The 15558-nt window shown below is 35.3% G+C and overlaps 1 long non-coding RNA gene across 1 annotated transcript; it reads right to left on the minus strand.

Moving 5' to 3' along the window:
* Positions 1-1219: 1219 nt before the first annotated feature.
* On the minus strand, positions 1220-9714 carry LOC128559418 (uncharacterized). Its single transcript, XR_008372340.1, has 3 exons — positions 9601-9714; positions 8386-8552; positions 1220-2742 (listed from the first exon to the last, which is right to left on the minus strand). It is a non-coding gene; the product is annotated as an uncharacterized LOC128559418 (long non-coding RNA).
* Positions 9715-15558: the final 5844 nt, after the last annotated feature.

Consider the following 15558-nt stretch of genomic DNA (forward strand, 5'->3'; position numbering starts at 1 on the left):
CTACGCAAAAGGTTTCTATATAATAGCCTTTATAATCATCCGTCTTTTAAACAGAACGGTGGATCGTCTTCAAACTTTGTCTGTAGCATTGTCTGGTCTTCTCTCAAGTTTGTTCAAAGTGTTGTGCTTGACTGATTTATAGGCACTGACCTCCAGGTGTTAGATAAAAATGATCTTTCTTTAAAATTGAAGTTTGGTCATATTATGGACACTATATAAATACGAGTTTTTGTTTCTAAACTATCTTTAAAATGCCAAATCAAGAAAAAAAAAAGATGTCCTAGTCGAAGATCGAACCTGTGCCACTGCGGCAATGTTGCCCAAGATAAGACCCAAAGCTTCCTTAAGTATATTAATTTCCTGATACCTGAATTTTTTTCTCCTTTTTGTCTTTCTGGATGTCAGTGCATTTAAGGAGCGACCAGAGCTAAAATATAGGGAAAAGAAACCTTTCAATGACTTCTTCTGATGGATTGTCACCAAACCTGGTCTGTAGCATCCTTCTAAGGTCCTCTCCCGCATTTGTTCAAATAATTCCACTTGACAAATTTTATGGGCCGCAAGAGCTAATGTAGAAAAAAATGTAACAACTTCTCTTGAACGACTTAATGCATCTTATCTATAGCATCCTTGTAAGGTCCATTCTCAGTTCTATTCAAATGGTTCCGCTTGACTAATTTTAAGGGCCGACAGCACTTAAAATAGAAAAAAATTCTTCTCATGAACCACTTAATGAATTGCCACCAAAATTGGTCTGTAGCATCCTACTTGTGACTTTATTATCACTGTGGACAGACCATCAAAGTTGCGGATTTGAACTACCGCATAATTTGTTAAAACTGTTATGGTTGACTGACTTTAAGGGCCACTGGAGTAAAAAATAGGCTTTTCAAAAATGTCTTTCAATCATTAACCACTTGATGGAACTTCACAAACCTTGGTCAGTGATACAGTACAATTCATCGGTACACTCTCATGATTATGTTCAAATGATTCTGCTTGACTAAATTTAGGGGCTGCAAGAGATAAAACAACTTTCAACAACTTCCTTTAGTGAACCGCTTTATGGATCATCATCAGTCCAGGTCTGCTGCATATCCACTCTCAATTTCTATTCAAATGGTTCCAGTTGACTTATTTTAAGAGATGCCAGAGCTAAAATAGAAAAAAAACACATATAAACGACCTCTTCGCATGAACCGCTTGGTGCATTTTTACCCCCAAAAAAAACCCCAAACAAATAAAAACAACAACAACAAAAAAAGGGATAAATATAAGTCAGGGAATGCCACATGGCAAAAACACAGCCTCCCCAAAACGGAATTCAAAGCACGCAGATGTGCACACTACCAACACATACAAAGCAAACACGCGAGGACAAAACGAACAAATAAAGAAACACAGTAGGGCACCGAACTGGAACCCACTGGGGAGCTTAAACCGGTTTATGGTGCGCATCCAACCTCGCTCTTGCCCCCACCATGTCCCAAAGTTACGAGTTCAACTGGGTTTTCTTGACTAACATTAGGAGAAGCCAGCGCTGAAGTAGAAAAAACAAACCTTGAAACACCTCTACAACTCCTAAGAATACAGCGTATGTTCAAACATTGAGAATACCGGTATAACATGATGCCATACAGTATTATTACTTTCAAAATAACCTTGCGCTCATCTTAAGCAGTGTTCAATATTTAAAGGCACTAACCTCAAGATCAAACGTCAACAAAGCACGAAGATTTTTAAGATATCAGAAAATTATTGCTATATTTCTTAAGAAGACTTTGAAACTTATTTACGATACAGTATATGTTATTGAAAAACATGAGAATTCGTTATTTTTAGTTATTTTTCCATTCAAAATTGAAGTGGGCAGACTAAAGTCATTAGGCCATATGTTATTTTGTTTATAAGTTTATTCATAGTTGCTACCGGTAAACCATATGGACTATTCCTCCAGAAGAATGTTAATAATTTTAGTGGGAGGATAGTGCAAAATACAAAAGATGCTCCAGTTTCAGAAGCTTCACTGGTTCTTTAGCATGCCCAGTGTAAAGCATCAGTAAACGAAACTCTTATCCCAATGTTTATATTTCGAACTCATAGCCCCTGGTTTTGTAGTATTATACAGTGTTACCTCTGGACCGCTGCATCCTCTCAAGCCAGGTACATATTGGATATTGATACTAACAAACCAGTAACGTGTCAGATAGTGACATTGCAAAACAAGAAACTTGCCGGATACTACTATCGGGAAATCAGACAAAGGTACATTCTACATATGAAAAATTGCAAAAAACTTATATTTGCTTAACAACCAGAAGCGAAACATCCTGCAAACGGTATATAAATGTGTGGTATTCCTTTAAGATATCAAATATCTTTCAGCTTCTGTAACGTAGCTGTCAATTTCTAAATGTTTGAATTAAGGGATAATAGCCTATCTAGCGGTAAAAAAATGTTACACTGTCATTGTTATACAAAAAAAACATCATTGTTTCGTATCTCACGCCATTTCAACAAATTCTCCATTCCCACTACTGTCGCCACATGTCTTCTTCCGGAAAAATAATTGGATGCACAGCCCGATGAAAGCCAGACAATCAAGTGCCCCTCCAAGTCCCATCAACATTTCGGAGTAAAGTAAGCCTAATTTGAAATCTGTATCCTCCATCTTCATCCATATGTCATAAGCCTTGTGTACGCCGCTTGCTATTTTACTAACAACTACCAATGCAAGAACTCCTGAAATATATACAGTTTCTTGCTGTAAAAGCAATCTGGATTTAGATTAATGTAACTGACTGGACTAGCCACCAGACAGTTAAAGAATTTGTGATAAAATTTCTGTTTTTTTCCTGTTTTTTTTTCTCTCTTTTATTTTATGTAACAGTGACAAATGACAGTCTGTTTTAGAGATTTTCTCAGATAACTGTCACAGTATCTATGAAATTGGACACAGAATATAGACGACTAGCTTTATTCACAACTTTAATTGAAAAATATAAAATGTAACATCATAGTCTAGGTGCTAGTTTGCATTTTTTCCCCAAGATTTTATGTAGGTATGATTATCAATTAGACTACGACCATAACGAACTTTTCACCGGTAATGTAATTAACAGAAGTTTAGGAAAAGAATAGCCCTTTTAACATCTATTTAAGAAAGCATCATTTAACAGTAAAATGTTGAAGGGACCAATTTGTCCGATTTTAACAGGCGATTAAGCAAACGACTAATAAACTTTTAGAGTTATATTGCAAGATTTTAGAAGATTTGGTAAAACAAATGTAAGGAATATGATTACTAAAATGTCTTAACAGTAAACTTAAATTCTAACACGATCCGCAGCAATTGCTATATAAACATATAGCGAAATCGCCTGTACATGAATCTATGATAAAATATGGTTGGCTGTTACATTTCACCCCCTATGATTGTGACATAAGAAATTCTACTTCTGTTCCATTACATACGAATTATTTCAGGGCCAAACCGTTGAAAACAACATTTCAAAAACATAATTATGATAAAAAGTCATACACACTTACATGTAGGACCTAGAAGTAGAATTTCTTATGTCCCTTCAACATTTTACTGTTAAATGATGCTTTCTTCTATGTTTCATTTTCTTATTGTTGGTTCTTTGTTTACATTCCTTTCTCTTTGTACTTAATCTTTTTAGAAGAAGAAAGTAGAAATTGGAATACACCACAACATTTATTTTTATTGTTACAAAAAAGAATTGAAACATATAAAGGGTGTGTAGTAAATTCGTTTTGTTACCCTAATAAACTGAATAGTGTCAAATGGATTCTGTTGCACGTCTTGCATTTATACTGTAATACCTGTTTGGTATTCAAGAATGTCATCAAATACAATGGGAGTCTTTGGTCAGTTATGGTCAGTAATGTGAAAGTAGGTCACTAGGTCAATCTCAAAGTCAAAGCTCATTTCGGTACACAAAACTATGCATGTGGTCCAAATTTGAAGTCTTACCTTAAAAATGTGAAAGTAGGTCACTAGGTCAATGTCAAGGTCAAAGTTTATTTCAGTACACAAACCTATGCATGTGGTCCAAATTTGAAGGCTGTAGCTACAGAAATGTGAAAGTCGGTCACATGGTCAAGATCAATGTCAAAGTTCATTTCGGTACACAAAACTATGCATGTAGTCCAAATTTGAAGCTTGTACCTTCAAAATTGTGAAAGTAGGTCACTAGGTCAGTGTCTAGGTCAAAGTTCATTTCGGTACACAAACCTATGCATTTGGTCAAAATTTGAAGGCTGTAGCTACAGAAATGTGAAAGTAGGTCACTAGGTCAAGATCAAGGTCAAAGTTCATTTCGGTACTCAAAACTGTGCATGTGGTCCAAATTAGAAGGATGTAGCTTCAGAAATGTGAAAGTAGGTCACTAGGTCAAAATCAAGGTCAAATTTCATTTTGGAACACAAAACTATGCATGTGGTCCAAATTTGAAGTCTGTACCTTAAAAATGTGAAAGAAGGTCACTAGGTCAATGTCAAGGTTAAAGTTTGTTTCAATACACAAAACTATGCATGTGGTCCAAATTTGAAGGCTGTAGCTTCAGAAATGTGGAAGTAGGTCACTAGGTCAAAATCAAGGTCAAATTTCATTTCGGAACACAAAACTATGTATGTGGTCCAAATTTGAAGCATGTACCTCCTAAAATATGAAAGTAGGTCACAAGGTCAGTATCAAGGTCAAAGTTTATTTCGGTACACAAACCTTTGCATGTGGTCCAGATTTGAACGCTGTAGCTACAGGAATGTGAAAGTAGGTCACTAGGTCAAGATCAAGGTCAACTCATGTCAAGGTTCATCTAGCCACTCAAAACTATACATGTGGTCCAAATTTGAAAGTTGTAGGTTATGGACACGAATATTTTTAAAGTTTTTCCCTATATAAGTCTATATAAACTATGTGACCCCCGGGGTGGGCCATATTTGACCCTATAGGGAGGATAATTTGAATAAACTTGGTAGAGAACCACTAGATGATGCTACATTACAAATATCAAAGCGCTAGGCTTTGTGGTTTTGGACAAGTAGATTTTCAAAGTTTTTCCCTATATAAGTCTATGTAAACGATGAGACCCCCAGGTGGGGCCATATTTGACCCTAGGGGAATAATTTGAATAATCTTAGTAAAGGACAACTAGATGATGTCATATACAAAATATCAAAGCTATAGGCCTTGTGATTTTGGACAAGAAGATTTTCAAAGTTTTCCCTATATAAATCTATATAAACCATGTGACCCCCGGGGCGGGGCCATATTTGACCCTAGGGAAATAATTTGAGCAGTCTTGGTAGAGGACCACTAGATGATGCTACATACCAAATATCAAAGCCATAGGCCCTGTGGTTTTGGACCAGAAGATTTTCAAAATTTTTCCCTATTTCCCTATATAAATCTATGTAAATTATAAAAATAAACAAGGGGGCATAACTCACTCCCAAATTGTCTGGGTTGTTAATAATTACTTGCAAAAGTAATGCATTAAATTAGCATTACTTAGAAAAAATCGGCATTAAATTAGCATTAGCATTACTCATTTTGTCAAAATAATGCATTAAATAAGCATTACATAGGGTGCTTTAGCATAAGCATTAGCATTACTTTTTGTGAATCATTGCATGTTATAATCGAATCACTATTTGATTGTTGTTTGTTTTTCATTTAATCGTTTTAGTTGTTTATTTCATAGCAGCAATACATGACAATCATTTGTAATGAATCAAATCTACCAACTCGGGATTATATATAATTTGTATGAAATACTTGAAATGATCCAACAGCACCATAAGAAACACAGCATTTAAATTCTTCAGTACTTTTGTATCTGTCTATGTCTCCAGCGCTTGATATTGTTAATGTATTATAGTTTTTATGAACATAAGCTGCTCAAAGATTTGAGCGTTTAGTCTGCTTTACAGTATTTACCTAGGTAATCTATAGTTAAATACATGCATGACTGTAATTTTTCTTTTACCATAACCATTACTTTATAAAAAAAAACACTTATGTTGAAAGTCAAGTACCTGTTTAATGACTTTCTAACAGCCTATTTGACATGACATGTAAAAGCTAGTTTCCTTAAGGTCTTTAACATTACTATCAGTGGCTTACTGTTAATTGATAAAAAGGTGTCAAAAGATAACAATAGATTCTGTTTGATATTTTGGTTGGCAAAACTAATTATGTCACACTTTAATTGTTATTATGAATTTGCGCTTTGGAGCTGTCCCAGATTTTAAATGTATAGTTCAATGCATTAATTTGCATTAGATACACTGTGAATGTTATTGAAAATTTAATTGGTTACAAATAAATAGTGCTAGGGTTTTAAGTAAAATTGTATGTTTAAAAATGTTTCATAACTAGATAGCCCATATATAATTTAAATTTTATCAGTATTTAGGCAGAATATTGTGCATACCTGAACATTTGGATTGTGTTTTATGTCCTTCAGATTGAGGTTTGTGGTATATCTCTGGATCTGATCTGGTTCACACCAAGTTAACTTGAACCTGGGATTTCCAGTGAAACAGAAAATAATGCCTAAGTAAAGCTAAGCATTAGCATTAGCATTAGCATTACTAACTTTGGCATTAAATTAGCATTATTTTTAATGCTAAAATTGTGGCTTTATTCATTACTTGGCATTATTTGAAAAAAATAATGCTTTATTAATGCATTAGCATTAGCATTAACATTACTACAACCCTGCAGATTGTTGAACCAGACTGATTTTCAGGGTGGGGGACACAACTAGGGTACCAATACATCATTCTGACAAAGTTTGGTCAAAATCCCCCTAGTAATATCTGAGGAGATGCGATAACGAGAAATTGTAAGTGTTTCCGTATATAAATCTATATAAACCATGCGACCCCCGGGGCGCGGCCATATTTGACCCTAGTGAAATAATTTTAACAGTCTTGGTAGAGAACCACTAGGTGATTCTACATACCAAATATCAAAGCCCCGGGTCTGTGGATTTGGACAAGAAGATTTTCAAAGTTTTTCCCTATATAAATCTATGTAAATTATAAAAATAAACAAAGGGCCATAACTCACTTCCAAATTGTTGAACCAGTCTGATTTTCAGGGGGACACAACTAGGGTACCAACTAATCATTCTGACAAAGTTTGGTCAAAACCCCCCTAGAAGTTTCTGAGGAGATGCGATAACGAGAAATTGTTAACGGAAGGACGGAAGGACGGACGCAGAGTGATTTGAATAGCCCATCTGATGATAGTGGGCTAAAAAAAGGGAATAAAACAGATGTTTTCTTATAAGCACTATTTATTAGAGAATTTACACATTCATTCATAAATTACAGTGCAAGAGCCATTTTACACATCGGGGTGTAAGACAAGTGTTTCCAGCACCGTCTTAAACAATCCTGTTTGGCATGCTAGAATAGTTAATTAACGTTCTTGGCATGCTATTACTAAACGTTTCTAAAGAACAACACCATGAACGTGAACAATATTCAGCATAAGTCCTTCGCTGATACCGGTCAAGATTACATTAATATAGTAAACAAAGAGATAATGAACTCTAATCAAACTATAGATCAACGATCAACAGTTCTATCCGCTTTGACTCAAATGTATTGAGAAAGTTCTTGGAATAATGCTTTGCGACCATGGATTTCAATTAATGTTCCTGTAAACAGTCTCCCCAAACTTTAACAGTGTTGTTATATTTTCTAGTCATTTTGGGATCACCGAGTCTATTCAATGTTTCGCTTACGCTTGTGCTTAGGATATTATTGGTGATGCACAGTTCATTACCTCCGATATAATTTACTTCTTTTTCCGTACCGTCTCAAAACAGTTCTTTCAGAATTGGTAATGTTGAACATTAGCACAACAAGCGCGTAACTGACCACATATTACATTCAACCTAACCAGTGTTCCTGGATTTTGTACCAATACTGTCTTTTCTTCGCTCGTAACTGATAACTTCTCCACATCATTCAAAGGTGGATGACTAATATTTTAGGCACGTTCTCTTTGATAAAATCGTTACTGAGAACATAGCCTTGTCCAGGGATCGAACAAAAGGTCCCTTCGTTCCGTAGATCTGCGCTCGCTGCTAAGCAGGTGAACCTTCCACAGTTTCATAATAGTATCGTCATGTCATTCAAGCAAATATGCACAAATAACATATCAATTTTATTTGGCGTTTTGTAATGTTTTTCTATGAAAATAGACTGTTTTTGCAAATAATATGGCTATAGATATTCAAGGTTTTGGTTTTGGTGAGTACATGTAAGCATTTGAAATAAACGCATTCGTACCTATGCTCTCGGGTATTACAACACATTTTAATAAAATATCACTCAACTCACCGGGACCAAGGCACAAGAGCACAGCAGTGCAGTGCCAGCAACGATCGTAATGTTCCGCTGAAGTCGTAATCTTCTTATGTACACCGCCACTACAACGGGTGTGAAGAGGCTTATTACCGCTGCCGCTGTCGCTATTAACTTAAATGTGTCAAGCTCCTTCTGTTTGTCTGAAAAAAAAAACAACACAAAAAAACCCAAAAACATATTTTTTTCAATAAGTTTTAAAAATCAGCTATCTCGACACCAAACACTGGTGATTAATCGGCATAATAGGACAAGACAGCCGATTCGATTAATCGGATATAATCGGATATTTTAGTTGCATATCTATAAGCTTTTCACAGTGTATGTTTTATATCATTACTTAACAAATGAACCATACAAAGATTAAATACCCTATTTCTATTGTATCCCTTCATTAACACGAGTAAGTTAACAGCGTAAAAGTAAAATATTTGTGAAGATAGTAAACTTCAAATCAGGCACTCGTCTTAATTTCACCAGGGTGCAGACAGACAGTATTAATCCAGTGATATTGTGTTATTAAATTAAAAATTATTTGGAGCAAAAAAGTACTAATGACTTATGAATTCTCAGTTAACGACTGGAATGTTTTCAATCCCACAAAATTAAAAATTGATAATACTTTTGCTAGCATAAGTCTTACGGCATACTATGCATACTGCCATATGATGATGGTTTTCCCGGCTTAATTTTGTAAAACCCATATATCTTTCTATTGCCTTAAAAATGTCAAGTCGCCATTTCCAAAGTATTCACACTAATGTAAGTTGTTAAACCCATCAACAAAGTAAATTTGTTACCACTTTCAGTTATATAAATACGGCAATTAAGAAACACTGGCTATACACATTGAGCCTGTCAGTCCATGTCCACATAAAGTGTAGCATTCGATGCGTGAATTTGTTGCGCACATTTAGAGGTCGCAATGGGGTTTGTTTTCAGATATAGACCATGCATGCGAAGGTAGCGACGTATGTTAACCTTTGTGACAAATAAGATGTTTGGCATGTTTCAACAAAGCACCTTTTCCGTCCTCGGGTTTAGTAATATGTAATCCGCGGAGCGCGTTCAGTCAGAGAATCGCCTCAATTAGGAAAGAATAATTTTAACGTCAGAGGTTATTTCTATAAGATCTTGGAGTTTGACTGACAACAGCTTTCGAGGTCTGTTGCTCAGTCAAGTGTGACTTACCAATTCTAAGTTCCTGAAACGACCAACCAGCCTGGTGTAGCGTAACCCGCCGCCTGCAACACAGCTGCTATTAAGGTTAAAATAAAAATTCCAACCAGTATTTTTGTATTCCTCTCGATACACGATCGCGATTAAGATCCATATTGCATATGACATTCAGTGCAGTAAAAACATGTATGTAAACTATGAAGAGACATTTACTATTTAGTCAGACGCTATTGTCCTACTTATTTGAACTGTCAAAACATGTTCCTGACTTTCATGTTAATGTTATAAATGCATAAACAGAATATAATGAAAGCCGGGAACATGTTTTGACAATTCAAGTAAATAGTTTAATACCTGTTTTTACTCTGAATAAGGAACGTAACTTCGATGTCGTGAGACGTGCAAAATATCGTCTGTTTCAAGAAGGACTGTTTCTGCAACATTTAATCGGCTTTTGTTACTTCATCCATGTAATAATATGTCTTAGTTTAATCATCCGGTGGATAGATCATGTTAAATCCAACTGCACATACATACAATCACAACAAACTGTATATTAATTAAGCATCTCATCTGAGCAAGCTGACTCAGGTTGTGATTGATTTATGTTGCGGGGAAATTGATCAAATAGCAACCACTGATCACAGAATAAATTACTTGGATATTGTTTGAACTGATACAAAAAAAAACCCAACAAAAACAATCTAAAGCAATGGGTTACCAAAAGCTCTGTAAAGGTGACACGTTGAAAATCGTGTTTAATTTGCTTGTCCCGAAAGTAGTACAGTAGTATATGTACCAAAAGCGACATTGCAAAAACAGCAAAAATCACTGGGCATTTATGTTCGCAATTAAAAATTTAGATTTCGTCGACTTTATACTATAGATATGCATATCTTTGTTGAAAAAAAGGCCAATAATATCACCAAGATTTTATAGAATTCTGATGCCACATGCTTTTGATATTTGCTTTTTTGCGATCTTTTTTCTTCTTTTTTTACTATTTGCGTTTTGCTTTTTTTCCCAGCCTGTCGGGCTTCCTTTGCATAACACTAATTCATGTTAAAACTGCTCATGTTTGGGCAACATAGCATACTGATCCGGTAAGTAAAAATGAAAAGCATAAAAGCATGCCACGAATAAATGACATGATAAAACCGGCAATGTTGCTGATTTAATTAATATAAAAACGAAAATGTCGACATGTGAATAAATTCTAATCAAGGTTATACAATCAGTTTGAATCGGTACGTTTTATACCACTTTTTCACGTACAGTATTGATATGGGCTCCGAGGCCAAGTGGTTAAGGTCGCTGGCTTCACCAACACCGATGTGGGTTCGAAACCTTGCTCGAGGTGTAGAACTAGCGTTATGACCTGTGATAGTAAACCCAACAAAAATACAGTAATGATAACAAACCAGAGACATACAAAATACAAATTTTATGTATACAAGATACAGATTTTTATTTATAGTCGGGTGTCAACATTACAACATTAGCTATGAGTAGCAGTTGGCCGACTTGAGTAGCTATTGGCCGACTTCAGAATGCAACATCTTTGGCATTTAACTCAAGAAAGCTTTTTCACTAGTAGCATAGTCAAATATCTTACCATGCGGACAGGAGACGAATTAGAAAAAAAAATCCTTTTCTTTATACAGCATTTCTGTCCGATTATCGAATGCAGCTTTCGATAAGGTAATTGGTATTCCCATGTTAACTAAATATTTATACATTTTGCCAAAATTTGCTACATTTTATGTGTATTGAAAAAAAAGTTTTATCAAACGAATTTCTCCCGCCATGCCATCGATGTATACAGGGGGTCATCTCATTCACACGAAAATTACTCAAATAATTCATTAAAGTATCATTATTCATATGTTTTTCGTCCGATATTTTGGTAGAACTATGATAGTTCTTGAAAAAATTGTGATTAGCTATACGTGTTTCTATTTATGTAATGCCGTACACGCTATAATGTTATAAAAATAATTGAAGTCTATGGGAAAACAATCGGTGGTCTCTAACCACATATAGAAAAAAAGACATAATAACCATAAATAAGTGACCCTAGGATAAAATACATGTACTGTCCTTAGGTGTGAACAGGAAACAATCGAGACTAGATATTGGGACGATGAAATGTTGACTAGGTCGGTGATTATTTTGCGGAGGATGGTGAGCTGAATACTTTGTCTTCTAGACCGCAGTGTTTCCCAGTCAAGATGGTGCGACATGTAAGAGACACTTATTGTATTTCTAAATCTGTGGACAACGAAACATGCTGCTCTAGTTGTACCATTTCTATATGCTGTGTTAGGTGTTTTTGAAAAGGGCTCCACACAGAACAAAAGAACCACCAAGTTTGAACGTGCCATATTGTTACAGGCATTAGTTTTGGTCTCCTCTGTTGTTTTTCTTTTTGAGTTTTCAGCATATCCTTTTAAAATTCTTACTTAGATGATAGAAGTATATAGGTCTTGGGGATCTTTGATCTTGTAACATTATATTTGTGTGTGTGTCGGGGGGGGGGGGGGGGCGGGGTTTGAACCTCCATACCCCACTTAAAACTGTTCCCATATGGTCAGTGAATTCAGGTAGTCTCCTAACAGAAGTCTGCTTGCCACTGTTTTGATTTGTTGATAAAGTATGCAATCATTAGCAAACAGTCTGAGTCTGGTGCTGTAGCACTACTTGGACGTTGCCTGGGAGATCACTGATGAAGAATTAAGAAAAGTAAATAACTGGTGAACGACCCTTCTGGAACGCCGCTTACCACTGATACTGTTTCAGATGTCTGTCCCTCTACAACAACCATCTGGTTAAAATGAAAACATCTATCAAGAAGAAACATTTCGAACAATTCTTGCACTGAAATATCATATATTCCCCAATAACATAGAAGTTAAACGATATAGATCTAGAAAGGCAAAAGATTAAAGTCGCTGGCGTCAATTTTACATATTAAATCATTTTATCACTTTAACTAGAGTTATGTCACTTAAAAATATTGTTATACTGCAGCTTTGTGAACATTGAACATTTTATATTGGATATAGGTAGAGGAAATACTGTAGTGTCCCGTGCCCTAAATAACAAATGGCGTATTATTTTGCAAGGGCGGCTACTGTGATTATTTACAATTCGGCAAATCAGCTGAGTTTTCATCTTAATATATTTCTTTATAAACGCTTATATATTTACATCAGGATTTTAAGTTAATAGGTACATTCTTAACGTAAACTACTTTGCTTAATAAGACGGTAAAAATGTTTGGAACGCAATATAGCCGTTGTCGTGAATTACCGCAACGGCAACCCGCCATTTTATGTTTTACTGGGCATCATGCGGAAAGAACAAATTGGAAAACAATTGTGCGTTGTATTGTATGCAATACTTTATCATTGCTTCTCAGCCTGTGTTTTACTGTTTAAACTTTTAAAGACTGAGCGCATGCACATGCAAATTGCCGTTTATATATAGAGCGGGTGTGGGTAATCCCGAACAGGGGGGTAATTCCGAACACATTTTTTCAATGACATTTTTGTATTCTTGAAAGGCACCAATCTAATCTACGGCGTCACATACAGGATAACAACGAATTCCATATCATATTGCAATGAATGCAAAGTTTTGTCGCGCACCTTTTCAAAATAATAGACTAGAATTTATAAGACAGCTTGTATGCATGTCGTTCTTACCTGTTTTCGTATTTTGATGTAAGTAGTATGTAAGGATCTAAAAGTATTGGTTTTTACCGCTGACATTGTTTTGATGGAATTCTTACATCACAAGGTCCGTGGGAAGGGAGTTAACTGCATTTCTCATTAAGAAAACGTTGAAAGATCAAAGAAGCCGTTCGGAATTAGACACACTTGTTAATTAATGTGTGGCTAATTCCAAACAATCAATGTATTGAGGAACGGTTTATCCAAATAAGTATATATAAAGACTTAAGTAATATACTATATTTGAAGCAAATAACTAGAGCTAGACTATAAATAAATAAATAAGTAGATAAATAAATATATATATAAAAAAGATACAGTAACAAATAAATAAATCTACTACTTAGTAAATGAGTTCAACTTTCTTTCATTCATATTAGCTCGTTTTAAACATGTGAAATATGATCCGTCTGTGTTAGAGGAGGCGGCGACTGGTGTAGCAATAGCATGAGCTTAAAAGAGTTGCAAGCAGACTTTAGATGCCAAGACAACCCTGCCGACAAGGTCCACGTTACTGCTATGCATGTGAAAAACCCTACATGCACCAATTGTGGATGCAGATTTCACCCTAAATGTGTGGCAGATGAATTACTGGTATACAGACGAACTTCCGTTTGAATGCAAATACTGTTGATTTAAACACAGATTCTAAGACATTTTTACACTGCACACTGCATCATGTATAAGGTGTTAATACCATATTCAGTTTTCGGACATTAATCATGTAGAAAGTTGTCACAGATGTTGTGCTGTGCTTCTGCAAATTTAGGTTTAGATACAGGTGCTCTGTAAATTCCAGTTATATGTTTTGTTTTATGAAGTTTCTTTGTTAAAAAGCAAGTAATACCGTAAAGAATGTCTGTGTTTATCATTGTAAACAAACAAACGTTCTGTTTTTAAGAAGTTGGATGTTTGGAATTAGCCCCACTGTTGTTCGGAATTACCCCCTCTGTTCGGAAATACACGTCCAATAGGTAATATCTACAATACTTACTGACATATCTGTATACTTATTATAGTTCGGAATTATACACACTAAATCAGCTGGAATCACTCTATAAACAAGTTGTTTTTAAATGGCAATATAAGTGGGTATTTCCGAACATTCAACATTATTGCTTAACTGTTCGGAAATACCCACACCCGCTCTAACCTGTCTAGCCATATATTTACCATCCCTGACCTTGATGCTTTCAAGGTGACTGTGTCAACCACCCAGTACTAGACCAGAGAGCAATGCTTTTATCTTTATCTTTTAATGGCTGTTCTTGCTAATCACACTTACCATGCTAACATTCTTTTAGCCTATTCTCACCTTAGCTGATGTTGGACCCATCAGTCTTTTATAACTCTGTCACCGTAACTAATAATTCGACGCGCACCCCGTGTCTATAACACTCGAATGAGGAGTTGACATTATTATATAGATAGATAGATATAGATACAAACAGAAAGTTATTTTTAGATTCTTGTCTACTCAATGATTCGTTACAATTGTAGATCTGCAACTACTCTTTCATTTAATCAAATTTGACCAAAAAATGATAAAAGTTATTGCAGTTTACTTAGCCCATGATTAAAAGCCAAATTGAATTAATTGAATTATCACTCGGTCTCAAATGAAGTTGTCAAAAGCGGATAAATGCCAAAGCAGCATTTTGTCACAGTGACTTTTTAGCTCGACTATACGAGGTATATGGAGAGCTATCCTACTCACCCTCGCGTCGGCGTCTTTCCGCGTCCCCATCTTGGTTAAAGCTTTTTTACACTTTCTCTTTTTTCACATTATCTCTGTATTAAATCACTTGATAGATTTGCTTTATTTAAAATAGTTATTCCTCATCATCACCCACATCATATCCTGGCACAAGGGCCATACTGTTACTCTCACACCAATATTTCATGAATTATCCCCCTCTTTACTTAGAATTTCAGGTTAAAGTTTCGATGCACTTTTACTATATATCAGTTATTTCTAAATGGATTTGATTCAAACTTAAAACAGTTTTTCAACATCATCACTCACATCATATGACACAAGGGTCACACCTCTTGCACCAATGTCTTATGAATTATCCCCCTTTTTACTTAGAATTTCAGGTTAAAGTTTTGATACACTTTCACTCTAACTCAGTTATTACTAAATGGATTTCATTCAAACTTAAAATAGTTGTTCCACCTTATCACCCACATCATATGACACAAAATGCATAACTCTGGCATAAATTATTCATAA

Source organism: Mercenaria mercenaria, chromosome 9 (assembly GCF_021730395.1).
Source record: "Mercenaria mercenaria strain notata chromosome 9, MADL_Memer_1, whole genome shotgun sequence".
NCBI lineage: Eukaryota > Metazoa > Mollusca > Bivalvia > Venerida > Veneridae > Mercenaria > Mercenaria mercenaria.